We start from the raw sequence: 13,339 nt of genomic DNA, 5'->3' as shown, positions 1-13,339 counted from the left end.
ACCCTAACACCCTTAAAAAACAAAAGTAGTGTAGGGGTGTAATTGCTCAAACAACAAAAAGGGTGTGGGGGTGTTAATGCTGAATAATGCCCCAACACCCATGCAAAAAATACCATAATTCGAAAGTTACCCCTTTCCAGTAAGCCCCTGTGGAAGCACGTGAAAGCTTACCCTTTAGCTAGACCTTTCATGTGCAGATGTCCTATTGTAGTGGCTCCTGCCACAGTGTGGTAATCCTGGCCTTAGCACAGCTTTTATGGTGCATATATGAAGCACGGCATATAACACGTAATCCTAGCTTAATGCAAAGGCATCACTCAAAATGAGCTGCCACACATAACACAACGTTCACAAAGTCATGCCATTGTACAAAACGAAATCAAGCTTTATTTTATTAGGCACAGAGAACATACAGGATTCAGAGACAAATTGTACCTTATTCAAAAGCCTTTTTCAATTGTGCAAAGCAGAATGCCATTTGCTACAAAAGACCGGAAATCAGACGTCAATGGTACGGCATGGAGCTCTAACGACCAATGCATGTATATCAAAGTACAACAAAAGAACCTTTATTTGCACTTAAAAATGAAGAACTAATTTTAACATGCTTCAATGCAGCACAAAAGCACAGTGCAGTGAAGCATACAAACAGCAGGAAGAGTAGTGCAATGCAGCATGCCTTGTTTCTCCAATATACTGAAATAATATATCAATGCACGCTACAATTACCACAATGATACGCCACAGTTTGCATGTGTTGTGGCATGCCTTATGCATATTATGCAAGGCTAGTGGTATTCTAATGAATGCAATGACAAAACAGTCTTAAAATGGCATTTTCATTTCACAATAACCCTTGCGTGTTCAGACATTCAGAATACTGGGGAAACAATAATACAGGAGTGAAAACAATAGGCAAAATTACAATAGCTTACCAGTGTCACTAGATACTAACCACGCAGAATAATTGATTTAAAGATGTAAAATATTAAGCGCATCACATATGTCCCCCTGAAACAATGCAACATCAAAGAACATAAAATGGGGACTAAAAAGCAGGGTGAAAGAGTAACCACTTACAGCTAGCAGAGGTGGAGCAGCCAAGCTATCATCTGGAGCAATATTTTGGAGCATCATATCTTGCTTTTCTAGGGAGAAAATCTAAATTTGGAGCAGGTTTCAGGAAAAACAAACACAGCATTTTTGAGCTTGAAATTTCAAATTTACAGCGTTGATTGATATGTGCAGTTTAACGTCCCCAAACCACCATATGGTTATGAGAAACGTCGTAGTGGAGGGCTCCGGAAATTTTAAACACCTGGGGTTCTTTAACGTGCACCCAAATCTGAGCACACGGGCCTAATGCGTTTCTGCCTCCATCGGAAGTGCAGACACCGCAGCCATGATTCGATACCACGACCTGGGGGTCAGCAGCCGAGTACCATAGCCCCAAGACCACCGCGGTGGGGCTCCAAATTTACAGTAGTACAACAAATTATACTGAATCACACACACAAAAAAGTATATGTAGAAATTATTTGACATACGCTAATTCAATCAAAATACACGAGAGTGCAGCTATTTCAACAAAAGCACTCTTGAACTGTCCCACAGTGCAAACAATGCTATCCTCCCTATATACGAATGCTCCTCGACTCGAATCTCATCCTTCACTTGTACTAGCTGAGCACAGCGCCACCGCTTGTCTAAAAATGACGCTGCGTTTCTTGAGAATCGCAGCAAATTATCCCTGATATTGAGTGACTTGCTCTGCCTAGAGACTGCGCTGGAATCAATTTTCTCAAGTCAAGGTGAAGCATTTAGTGAAGGGACGTTTTAAAATACGGGTGTAAAACTCGCAGTAGCATTTGGTGAGCTTGTCCAACTATTTGACAGGCGACCCAGAAATTCCAGATATTCGTAAAGGAGGAGCTCAAGGGGGTGGCGAAAAGGAAAAAGTGGCATACGATTTTCTTTATCGTCGCTTAAGGCTGCAAAAACCTCATAAATCACTCTGAAAGACGGCCAGCACTTATACTAGTACTCGTTATTGAATGGCATCTGCATGGCAGAGTAATATAGGGACAAAAATATTTTGTGTCCTGTAAATCAAAAAGCACTTTTCCGCACAGCGAAAGCGTATTCTGGCAAAAGCGACTTAAAAAGCGTTATGGACGTCATAGAAAGGGGGGGGGGGTAGAACTTTCTTTTAAACCATTCTACTCTTTTCTTTTGCTGTGAGGTTAGAATATAGTCTATTAAAAGTTATAATTACGGTTGGCACATCTGTGTTAGATTGGATGATGATGACCCCGCCTCGATGGTTTAGTCGCCAAAGTACTCAGCTGCATTTTTCATGCAGGCGGAAATGCTGTAGGCCCATTTCCTTAGATTTGGGTGCACAAGAACCCCAGGCGGCCAAAATTTCTGGAGCCCTCCCCTAAAGCATCTCATAATCAAATGGTGGCTTTAGGACATTAAACTGCACACATCAATCAATTTGATGGTGATGCGCAAACTTAAGTTGAATAATGGATCTTATGTTTCTTGATAAAATTAACAATACTGAGAAATAGAAATAATTGAGGCTGGTTGGGCATTTCATAATAGTTTTGTGCAAAATTAGGAAATTGTATCCAATTGACACAATTGGCACGGCTGCTGTTCTCTTGAACATGCAAATATGAATACCAAAATATCATGTAATATTTTGCTACAGACATTAAACATGTGCTGTGAATAGACATGAATGCCTGAATTGAATAGTTAATTTCACATCAAAACCATGAACAGGACGGGTGCTCACTAGCAGCTGTTTGTACCTTATATTCATAATATACTATATATTCATACGTACAACCTTAAAAAGGTGGCGAGCCGGCATGAAGTACTGATTGTGTTCGTGCCCCTAACAAACTAGCAAAATTGCGCCGGTGCATCGCTGAAAATCATGCTGAGCAGCTGAAAGGCTGTAAAAAGAAGCATGCGTGGCCATTCACGAAGTCTGCCACTGAAGTGGTTTACAAAATACCCCTATCGTGCAGAAAGACACATGTTAGCCAGACGACGAGGCGCTGCGTCAATGATCGAGCGAGGGAACACGCCCTTACGGCAAAGAATAGCGACAGTGCCCGTTCAAGAGCACATGTCACTTCATGTGGATTCACACCAAGAGCCATTTTGATGGGCTTTCACAAAAGAAAAGGGGTATCAATTACGTTAGCAAAACTTCACTCATCAAGTATGAGCTGGAAGCACGGTATCTAGCGATCATGTGTCCTATAGCGTGATTAGGTAAGGGACGGCCCGAGTAGGTTGCACAAGCGTTGACAAAAAGTGGGTTTATATCAGCCCATTTTCTCAAAAAATCAACAATTGCAAATGAGTGCCCAATCCATTTATGTGTTTTCTTCGTTTGTGTGGTCGTCATTTTGGCGCAAAATTGGCTAATATTTAATGCAAACATGCACCAACTATCCCAACAGCAAGTTCTACTACATATTGATGCTACTGCTGTACATTTAAACAACAATAGCACGTGCAGTTAGTTCCCTTAGAACTGTGAAAAAAGTGGCACTATAGAGTGCCTCAGAGAAGGCACTTTCAGTATATTTTTTGGTAAATAAAGGGCTTAATAAGCATAGGACCTTTTTCTGTGTTCATGACACACTGTTAGGGTGATTTCATGCTAAACGCCCAGCCGTTATGGCGACCATCTCAAATGCATTCGAAAAATATTGTGCTGATTAACTGTATTGAAAGCAGTGAAACGGTAGGATATTTCAGAGAGAAAAAATGTTTGGTCGCAAGGTTGCCGTCGGAACTTTCCGGGATGTCGTTTGGGTGTGTGTGAAAAAATTTATTTTAAAAGTACGTTCTATACCAAACTTGGTCTACATGTTGAGTAAAGGTTCTTGTGTAAGGTGTTTGAAGCTCAGTAATATTATTGCAACTATACTGGCATATATGCTTCTAAGAATTTATCCAAAATGTGCTATGTTTGCAATTTCTTCATTGCAATTCTGCAGTTTGTATGAATATCTGTGTAGTGAATACCTACTCCACGCAAGGTATATTTTGAGAAAAAATATTTGAGACTTATCAAGCTGGTAAACTATATGAGAAAAAATCATAAATTCTACAAAGTCGTAATTTTTGATATATTCAGATGCGATTTACGCCACGTGGTGGCTTAACTAAAAATTACCTTTATACATAAATTAAAAGCAAATGGACACTTCTTTTCATATACTATCATTGAATTTTTTGTTTTAAGGAAGAAAATATTTTTTTAGCATTCCCATTGGTGCCTATCTTCCCAGTTCGTCATACGACAGCTGCCACCATGAAATTTCCTATTTTCATCAATCGGAAAGTTCAAAACTTATGTTCTTCCTTAAAACAAAAAAATGTAATGACAACAATTGGCACATGAAAATACCTTTTTATTTCTTTCGATTCAGGTTTGAAGGTCATATTTATTTGGACCACTCCACAGTGCAAATCAGGTCTCGATATAAACGAAAATGACGATTCTGCGAAACTCGTAATTTTTTCTCGTAATGTGTAGCAGCTTAAGAAGTCTCATAATATTATTTCCTCAAAATATACCTTTTGTGTAGTTAGTATTCATTAGTCAGACATTCATAACACATGTTGGCTAAGTTCTTGTAGGCGTAGTAGACGAAGAAAGTGCTTAACAGCGCAAATGACAAGAAAGAAAAGATGAGACGAGAACAGAACCCTGAACAAACAACCAAAGCTTATTGCAAACCAACTGCAATATACAGAAAACAGAAGCTGCGCATAACCACGCATTATAAGCAGAATTGCACATACATGAACCATACGGCCTACCTTATCGACAACCGGTCATATAAGGGGACCCCAGATAACTAACTTCACAGCAGTTAAAAAAATTGAGGGTGCGCTAAGACAGGAAGCGCCAAGTTCTTGAATATAAAAAGCTTTCCTAATCTCGTGCTCGCGCCGATTTTTATATCCCCCGTAATCAAACACTTGTCAAGAACTGGCTGTCAACAAGACTTATTACAATGGTCTACCAAGTAGCTGGGAAGGAAACCTTTTAGAGAGTTAGCGTGCTCTCTCAACCGATCATTCATGCATCGCCCTGTTTGGCCGATGTCCACAGGTAAATAATATCTTGTAGAGAATAGCTAAAACACATTCAACATGGTGCATAGCGTGTTTCTTAGTGCATGCTTCTTTCTCAGGTCCTTCGCTGTTGACCCTGCGACATAGGCCAGCGAGCTTGTCGCGTGCGCACAACGCAACTCTTACACCTATTTTTCCAGCGACCTTCTTTAGCCTATGGGAAACTTCGTGTACGTAGGGAATAACAGCCTTGCTAGAATGAGGCTTGTTGAGTTAGCTCTTGCTTTGTGTCTCATCAGGCAATCTTAGTGACGTTAGGAGAGTCTTGGCAATAGAAGTTAGCAGGGGATTAGAAAAGCCTGCTAGTTGAAGGCAGTGAACTTAGAACGAGAAACTGCACTCTATCTGTCGGTGACAAGAGTCAGTTACAATTGCCTTTGGGCAGGAAAAAGCGATGCTTCACTTCACTAGCTTAGAATTAGTGGACGTAAAAAGAAGGCTTTTCCTTGAGAAAGGTTCGTACCGCCAATATACATGGTCAACCAAAAAACCCTTTCTAAGTCAAGGCATCGTAACTTGTCGTCATGAATCGAACTCCGACTTTAATTCCAGTTGCATCATTTCACGCCAAAAAATGTCAAATATCTCACCGGTGCAGATGTGTGCAATGGCTCAAGTTTAGCACCGGTTCTTTGTGACTTTTTACTCGCGCGGTATGAAAGAAGTCTCATGGCTAACCTTGATGACACGAGTATAGTTAAAGTGTTCCACTACGTTGACGACTTTTTAGTGCTTCACCGCATCGATCAATCTGACCCTCGGCGAACCACCGATGAGATATTTGACGTTTTTGGGTGTGAAATGAAGAAACTAGAAATCACGTCGGAGTTTATTTCTGACGACAAGCTACGATGTCTAGAATTAGATATGCTTTTTTTTTGTTCATCATGTATGTTGGCGGTGCGAGTCATTCTCAAGAAAGAACCTCCTTTTTACGTCCGCCCATTCTAAGCTGGTCAAGTGAAGCATTGCTTTTTCCTGCCTAAAGGCAATTTTAACTGGCTCTTGTCACCGCCAGATAGAGTGCAGTTTCTCGCTCCAAGTTCACTGCCTCCAACAAGGAGGCTTTTCTAATCCCGAGCTAACTTCCATTGCCGAGACTCTCCTAACGTCACTAAATGTGGTTGATAAGAGACAAAGCAACAGCTAACTCAACAAGCCTCATTCTAGCAAGGCTGTTATTCCCTACATACACGAAGTTTCCCAAAGGCTAAAGAAGGTCACTGGCAAAATAGGTGTAAGAGTTGTGTTCTGCGCACGCGATAAACTTGCTGGGCTATGTCACAGGGTCAACAGCGAAGGACCTAAGAAAGAAGAATGCACTAAGAAACACGCTACGTGCCATCTTGAATGTGTTTTAGCGATTCTCTACAAGATATTTTTTTACTTTTGGGCATGGTTACATTGGCCAAACAGGGCGATGCATGAATGATCGGTTGAGGGGGTACGCTAACTCTCTAAAAGGTTTCCTCCCCAGCCACTTGGCAGACCATTATAATAAGTCTTGTTGTCAGCCAATTCTCGACAAGTGTTTGATCACGGGAGATATAAAAATCGGCGCGAGCACGAGATTAGTAAAGCTTTCTATATTCAACAACTTGGTGCTTCCTGGGTTAGCGTACCCTCAATTTTTCTTAACTGCTGTGAAGTTAGTTATCTTGGGTCCATTTACATGACCGGTTGTTGATAAGGTAGGCTGTATGGTGCATGTATGTACGATTCTGCTTATGGTGCGTGGTTATGCGTAGATTCTGTTTTCTATATAATTCAGTTGGTTTTCAATAAACTTTCATTGTTTGTTCAGGGCTCTGTTCTCGTTTCTTCTTTCCCTTCTTGTCCTTTGCGCTGTTAAGCACTTTCTTTGTCTACCTTACAGCACCAACTAGTCGTATCAAGCACATTGTTAGCCTTGGAGGCGTATGTGCCAGTGAAATTGCACTAATATTACTGCGCTCCAAACACTTTACACATGAACTTGTACTTAACATGTAGACAAATTTTGTTATCGAAGCAATGAGCAGTACTTTTAAACTACCTTCCCACAAACCACACTGAAACGATATTCCAGTAAGTTCAGAAGGCAACTACGTGACCGAAAATTTTTTTTCTTTTGAAATTATTTTACTGTTTCACTGTTTTCAATGCAGTAAACCATCACAATTTTTTTTAATACATTTGAGATGGTCGCTAAAATAGCTGGGATGTTTGGCGTGGATTGACCCATTAGTGGATCAACCTTTTAAGGTGGCGACATCTAGGCCATCTCCAGTTTTTCATACAACTGTAACATTATGCATTGTACACAGTTTTCTACACGCACTGCTGTTGATCTGATGGCAAACTGATACTTATATTGAAAATAAAATAGGTATATAGGACACATAGCTTGAGATGAAGCCTTTCCCATCAGAGGAATGTTCCTAAAATGTACAAGATATTTGGTGCACCCTATGAGTAGCGTCCACCACTGCTGCGACCCTTTGAGTGAGGTCGTGAGCCCGGAACAGCTGCTTTTAGGTTGTGATGAAGAGTGCACTGCATTGTCAGCACCCTGTCCATCGTAGAAGACGTAGTGTCCTTTCCTTTCAACATTCTGCATGTAAGAGATGCACAACATTCAACTAAGCATTTAAAAATACTGGGAACAATCAGAACCTCATTATGATGTGTCATATAATAAAAAGCTCCAGCTTCTCCGCTTTCAGCTTTACCACTATTCACTTTTACGTTTACAAGCATCTGTGCATATTAGTGTACGAATGCAAGTGCCATGTTTGAGTATGGTTTTTTCACCACCGTGGTGGTGGTGAAAAAGTGCTTCTCTCTTGAATAATGCACCTACCAAGAAGCTTGAAATATACTGGGAAGCTCAAATTTCAGCATTTATACCAAGTTTTCTTGCTAAGCTAGAATACCCTAACCAATAGGCCACTACAATGGTTGATACAAAAAATTATATAAACCCATTCAGACAGAAAAGTAGCAATATTTATCATTTACTTTGAAGGATCGTTGTGTAGACATGTACACATCACAGATGTACAATCTACTGTGTGAAAATAGTGTAAAACATCGAGCAAGCCACAATATGGAAGGATCAACAGCACTTACAATATGACAACTGCTGCTGGAAAAACAGCACTGTGTATTTGTGGAAGCTAACCTCTAAATTTCTTCTCCAGTTACATAAATTTGGTGTACTCGATAATTTTATGTCTTTCACAGGTTGCTTATTGGTCAACAAAATGATTACTTTAGGCCACGAGTAAAACTGACTACTCTCAAGAATAAATAAGACGTGCTAACCATATTCTTCGAGTGCATGCATAAGCAGCTCATTCGCAGTTGAATTTTTTTAATTCATAAAAACAGCCATGCAACAGATAATGTATCACAAGTAAGTGCAATATATGCTCAATAAGCTCTGAACTGTTGGACCATAAATATGTGTAATTTAAAAAATGCACGACATATTGGAGAAGTAGCTAACAGGAATATATGCATGGAGGGCTTATTAGTTGGATCAGTGTCCTTACATTCGTAAGGATGAAACCTGCACAGACAAAATGCATGAAACAGACAAGAGCTGTTAGGTCTGCCTGCTTTCATTTACAGCCACCTGTGTCGCCATCCTCATTTTGTTTTTCGCGAGCGTGTTCTTTAGTGGCTAACTATGCCTACACCATTATCATCTGTGCTGTATCAGTCTAACTGAAAGTTTTGTGTGCGTGTTTTTTTGGTACACTTTGGCTAAGCTTTCACATGTAACCACATCGCAAAACCTTACACCAAGATATACAGAAATATTCTATTCTACAATATTCTATGTGCCGCAGTACAATGGTGCAAAAATGCAAAAAGATGTGTGCAATTGAGGGTGGCTGTTCAATCCCTTATTAAAGCATATCAATATTTCTATATCCTGATTATTTACGATATACTAGTATAAATATAAACAAACCTAGCAAGGCATAAAAAGCGCGAATCAGTGATTAAACAAGGTACATATAAATTCTTTGGTTAGCTGCACGATTTTTAACAAAACACGTCACACCGCTGCAAAGCACAGGCATCAAAGGGGTACTGATACAAAGTTTAAGTATTTTTCAATTGTTGCTTTAAATAGCGTATTTACTCGCATTAAAAACGCACCCCTATCTTCAGTCATTGAAATCTGGATTTTTTTTCTCCCGCGTAATAAACGCGCCCCATTTGTCCACTGCAGTCCCGCTAACTGACAACTGGCACCTCTTTTACCCCGTATCTGCTTCGTTATTATTATTATTATTATTATTATTATGTTATTTTTTTCGCCCACCTCGGCTCGCTCAGCCCCCCCCCCCCCCTTTGTTTTCTCACCCGCTGCCGAATGTTGTAAGGTTTATCTGCGCGGGGCACATCCCCCCGTTTTCTTTAACCATGCCCCAAAGCGAGGTTCACGAACACTGCGACTGTTGCGACATCGCAGCTGATAAGCACACAGCGAGCGAAGGTCACGAAGCTACCGACGCCATGAGACGGTCGCTTCCTGCAATTACGAGTATCGCGGGCAAATCGGGAGTTGGCAGGCAGGCACGCACTTCTGCACTTCATTGTTCGCATACACGAAAGCTTACCTTTTCAGCAATAGCACGAAATCCAAAAGCGTTCTCCATGTAGCTCCCAGCGTACAGTCCGTTGACTGCTTGATCGGAAACACTGCTTGCGGCGGGCACAAGCTTCAACGAAAGCCGTTGACAGAGGACACACACTCCGCCGCACCGAAGTTGTTCTGTTCTAGCCGACACGCCACTGATTGCAGTGACACGTACTGTATCTACTGTAAGCACAAGTTAAACTGTGCAAGCCGTATAAGTAAGCGTCCCTGACAAAGCAAGTGAATAGTAAAATAATAAACCACCGTCAGCCTGCAGCAAACACGCACACGACATGTTACCACTCAATTCAAAGTCTGCCTATTGGCGATAGCGATGCGCAGTTGCCCCGAGACCTCAAAACCGAAACCGAAACCGAAACACATAGCAGTACCGTTTTATGATATAATTTCCAAGCTATGTCAAGCCTCCAAGATATAGCGTAATATTTCATGCTTGACAACATATTTATTTGCTAGCAGAGCTTCAAAGTCTTTTTTTTTTGCCACTGACGTGTGCAGGTGGCAAATGCGTAGCCTTCGTAATGTACATTTTTTTTTCCCGGGTGAGGCGTTATTGCGGCGTTGTTTCGACATTTCGGAGTCAAAATTTGTTACTTGCGGATCATAGATATAAATAAAAAGTTAGGGAAGGGTGGCAAGGAGGTATTCCATATTTGACACATCTCCCACCCTTCTTTACGTTCGTTTGAGGAGATATTTTTTAATTCAAAATGGGGCAAATCTAGAACCGAAACAAGCTCAACTAACACTGCCTTGACATATACATAGTATCAACGTTCTTCTAGAACAGTAATATTTATAAATAATGTTTTAACATTACTGTTTTAGAGGAAACGTGAACGTATGTATGAGCCAATTGAGTGTCATTTGAGCTACTTTCGGGTCAGGATTTGGCCCATTTCGCAAAAGAAAAAAAGAAAGCTTGCGATTCGGATCCGCACGTATGCAACTACAGGCAAAAATTTACATACAAATTGCGCCAGGCCCCCTTTTTTCCTCTTTCTGTTCCCTTGCACGCATAAATCCTAGCAACACCCCTGCTGTGCTATTAGCTTCTTTTAAATAACACTCTGCCAATCAGCAAGAACCGGGGGCTTTGATTTTTTTACCGACAAAGTATGAAGGACGCTTGCTTTTATTTCAAGTCTTAAATTTTGTGTGAGCATACCAATGTGCGATTATCAGGGCATTGTAACGCGACAGTAACAACTGTCAATTACAATGCTGCAATTAGTCAACTACTCTCCATCTTTGTGGCACAGGTACATTGCACTAGTGTTGTCTACGATCGTTCACGTGTATATTATACGACGCGCAAGCGTGCATTTCAAGTAAATATAAAAAGAGCACTAAGTGCCCACAGAGTGGTGCGACCTATTGGAAGAGTTCACCCGTGCTTAGCGTATGTGCGCCAAGCTTGTCCTGCGGCGCAGCATGCGTGCACAGAAACTGCATCAGAGTAAGCTTAGCCTGTTAATTGCAAACATGCCTAGTTCCGTGGCAATGCGAATACTACAAACATTCAATTTGAACTGACCCATGTTCATAGATCTAAATATAACTCACTGAATAAATCAGGGACCCGTGTATTGATGCGAAATACTTCAGTGTGAGGAATATATATGGACCCCCATTGTAAAAAATTGGCACCGTATCTCCATGTTTCTGCAAATGTCGTCAAAAGACGATAGTCTTGCGTGTGGAGAGAGTGAACAGGACATTTATTTGGTGTTCTGAGCAAGAAAGTCGGTGAGTGGTATTCTGTAGGCACTGCGTTTGAGTGCCTCGAGCGTACAGCTAAGGCGAAAAAGAACATCAAATCATGTCGCACTTGAGACATGAGCGCCATCTGGCAGTCTTCCTAGAAAACAAAGCGTGTGGCTTTGATAGGGGTGTGCCCGCCCATCTCAGAGGTGATAAGGTGTAGAACGCAAGGCGACGGGTAGATTCCACCACCTTAGCAAAGCGTTGGAAAGACTCCCTGTTCCGTGCAAGCATTGCATGGTCAGCGCAGCGTTATAAGCGCTACAGCCCTTAATATTACTAATGTATGCTTTTTCTAGTAAAAGACGCACATGCAGAATATATACGTGTTGTTATGGTGCCACAGATATGCGCAATCATGGCTTTTTAATTGACGATTGCACAAGCATGAACGCTCAATCTTGAGCAACACTGGTGGGTGCTGCGGATGAGGTTGGCCATTTCAAGTACCAGATGCCGTATAGAGTGGACAAACCGACAAATGTACAGACAGACAGACAGACAAACAGACAGACAGGCAGGCAGACGAAAATTTTTGCGTTGAAGGTCCCCAAAAAAGACTATCGTCTTTAATAAATCAGGACCTCTGGTACAAAAAACTTAGTGTGACTTCAAATGAGAAAGCGCACACGATAGCCTGTCGAAAACCGTGTGTAATCGTTTCATGTTATGTTTAAGTGCAACATAATCTCTTTTACTGATGTCTCTGTGAGAATTAGGGAAGAATGGACATAAGCGGCAGCAAAATATTTTTAGTAGGAATCACAAAAAGTTAACCCATGAATTAAGTCATTGAACATGTGAGGAATCTTCTGAATATAATAAATAGGGGGTGGTTTAATAAATATAATACATAGCACGATATATTTTGGTGAATGAATTATAGGAAATGAAAACGAATGCCGCAACATCGATCTTTTCGCCAGACTTTTGGCATGCGGTTTGATTGCATCCGTTGAGATGTGATTTGTATTGATGCTCTAAACTATATACATATATGATAGGTGTAACGTTCAAGGAAACACCCTTGGGTGTAATTTGCTAACATATACATATAATACACCTAAAAATGAGAAATGGGCGTACAAAAGGTGGAATTGCAGAACTTACACCCATGCGGATAAGTTTGGCAGAAATAATAGGTGTAAGATGGGTGATTTATTAAAAAATCCACCCTTAACGGTGTGAAATGATTTGCAGTGTGCCGTCGGTTTTGTTCGAGAAATCCTAGAGAAACAACCGCACTGGGGACATGGTGTAAGACACCTTTTTGTCTCATTCTTCTACGGCCTCAAGCTCTTTCTCGTAAGTTTCATCGTCAGTAGAGTCGAAAATTTCCTTATTCAGCTTGACGAGCTCAACGTTTGTCTTCAAGCGTCCACTTGAGCGGCATCGGGAACAGAGGCCTGTAGCTCGTCGGTCAGAAGCGTAATAGTTCGCGCGACGTTGGCCTAATAACGTTTCAGTTAGTGTGCGCCGTGTCCAGGTGTCTTCCTCTCGTACTTCAATTTCATCGCGCAACTTAGTTAAGGTGGCCCTGACTACGCCTCGGTTCTTCCGCAGACGCTTGTCTAGTGCCATCTGTGCAAGAAGGCTTAGATTGGCAATGACTGGTTCAATTCAGCACGAGAAAGAATGTATCGTAGGAATCAAACCAAGCCCTACACTAAGCACTGCATCTTTTATTCTGCTGCTCGTGCTTAACTTCTTCCTTCTCCTTGTATATGTCTGTCTTCTTTGTTG

The 13,339-nt window shown here is 41.2% G+C and overlaps 1 long non-coding RNA gene across 1 annotated transcript; it reads right to left on the bottom strand.

Annotated features, from left to right (window-relative positions):
- Positions 1–359: 359 nt before the first annotated feature.
- Positions 360–10,108, bottom strand: LOC142817846 (uncharacterized). The gene is made up of 2 exons (XR_012895386.1): positions 9,792–10,108; positions 360–7,768 (listed from the first exon to the last, which is right to left on the bottom strand). It is a non-coding gene; the product is annotated as an uncharacterized LOC142817846 (long non-coding RNA).
- Between the last annotated feature and the right edge of the window lie 3,231 nt (positions 10,109–13,339).

Source organism: Rhipicephalus microplus, chromosome 5, assembly GCF_043290135.1.
Source record: "Rhipicephalus microplus isolate Deutch F79 chromosome 5, USDA_Rmic, whole genome shotgun sequence".
Classification (NCBI taxonomy): Eukaryota; Metazoa; Arthropoda; class Arachnida; order Ixodida; family Ixodidae; genus Rhipicephalus; species Rhipicephalus microplus.
The sequence above is the reverse complement of the archived record's forward strand: the minus strand, read 5'-3'. Positions and strand labels throughout refer to the sequence as shown.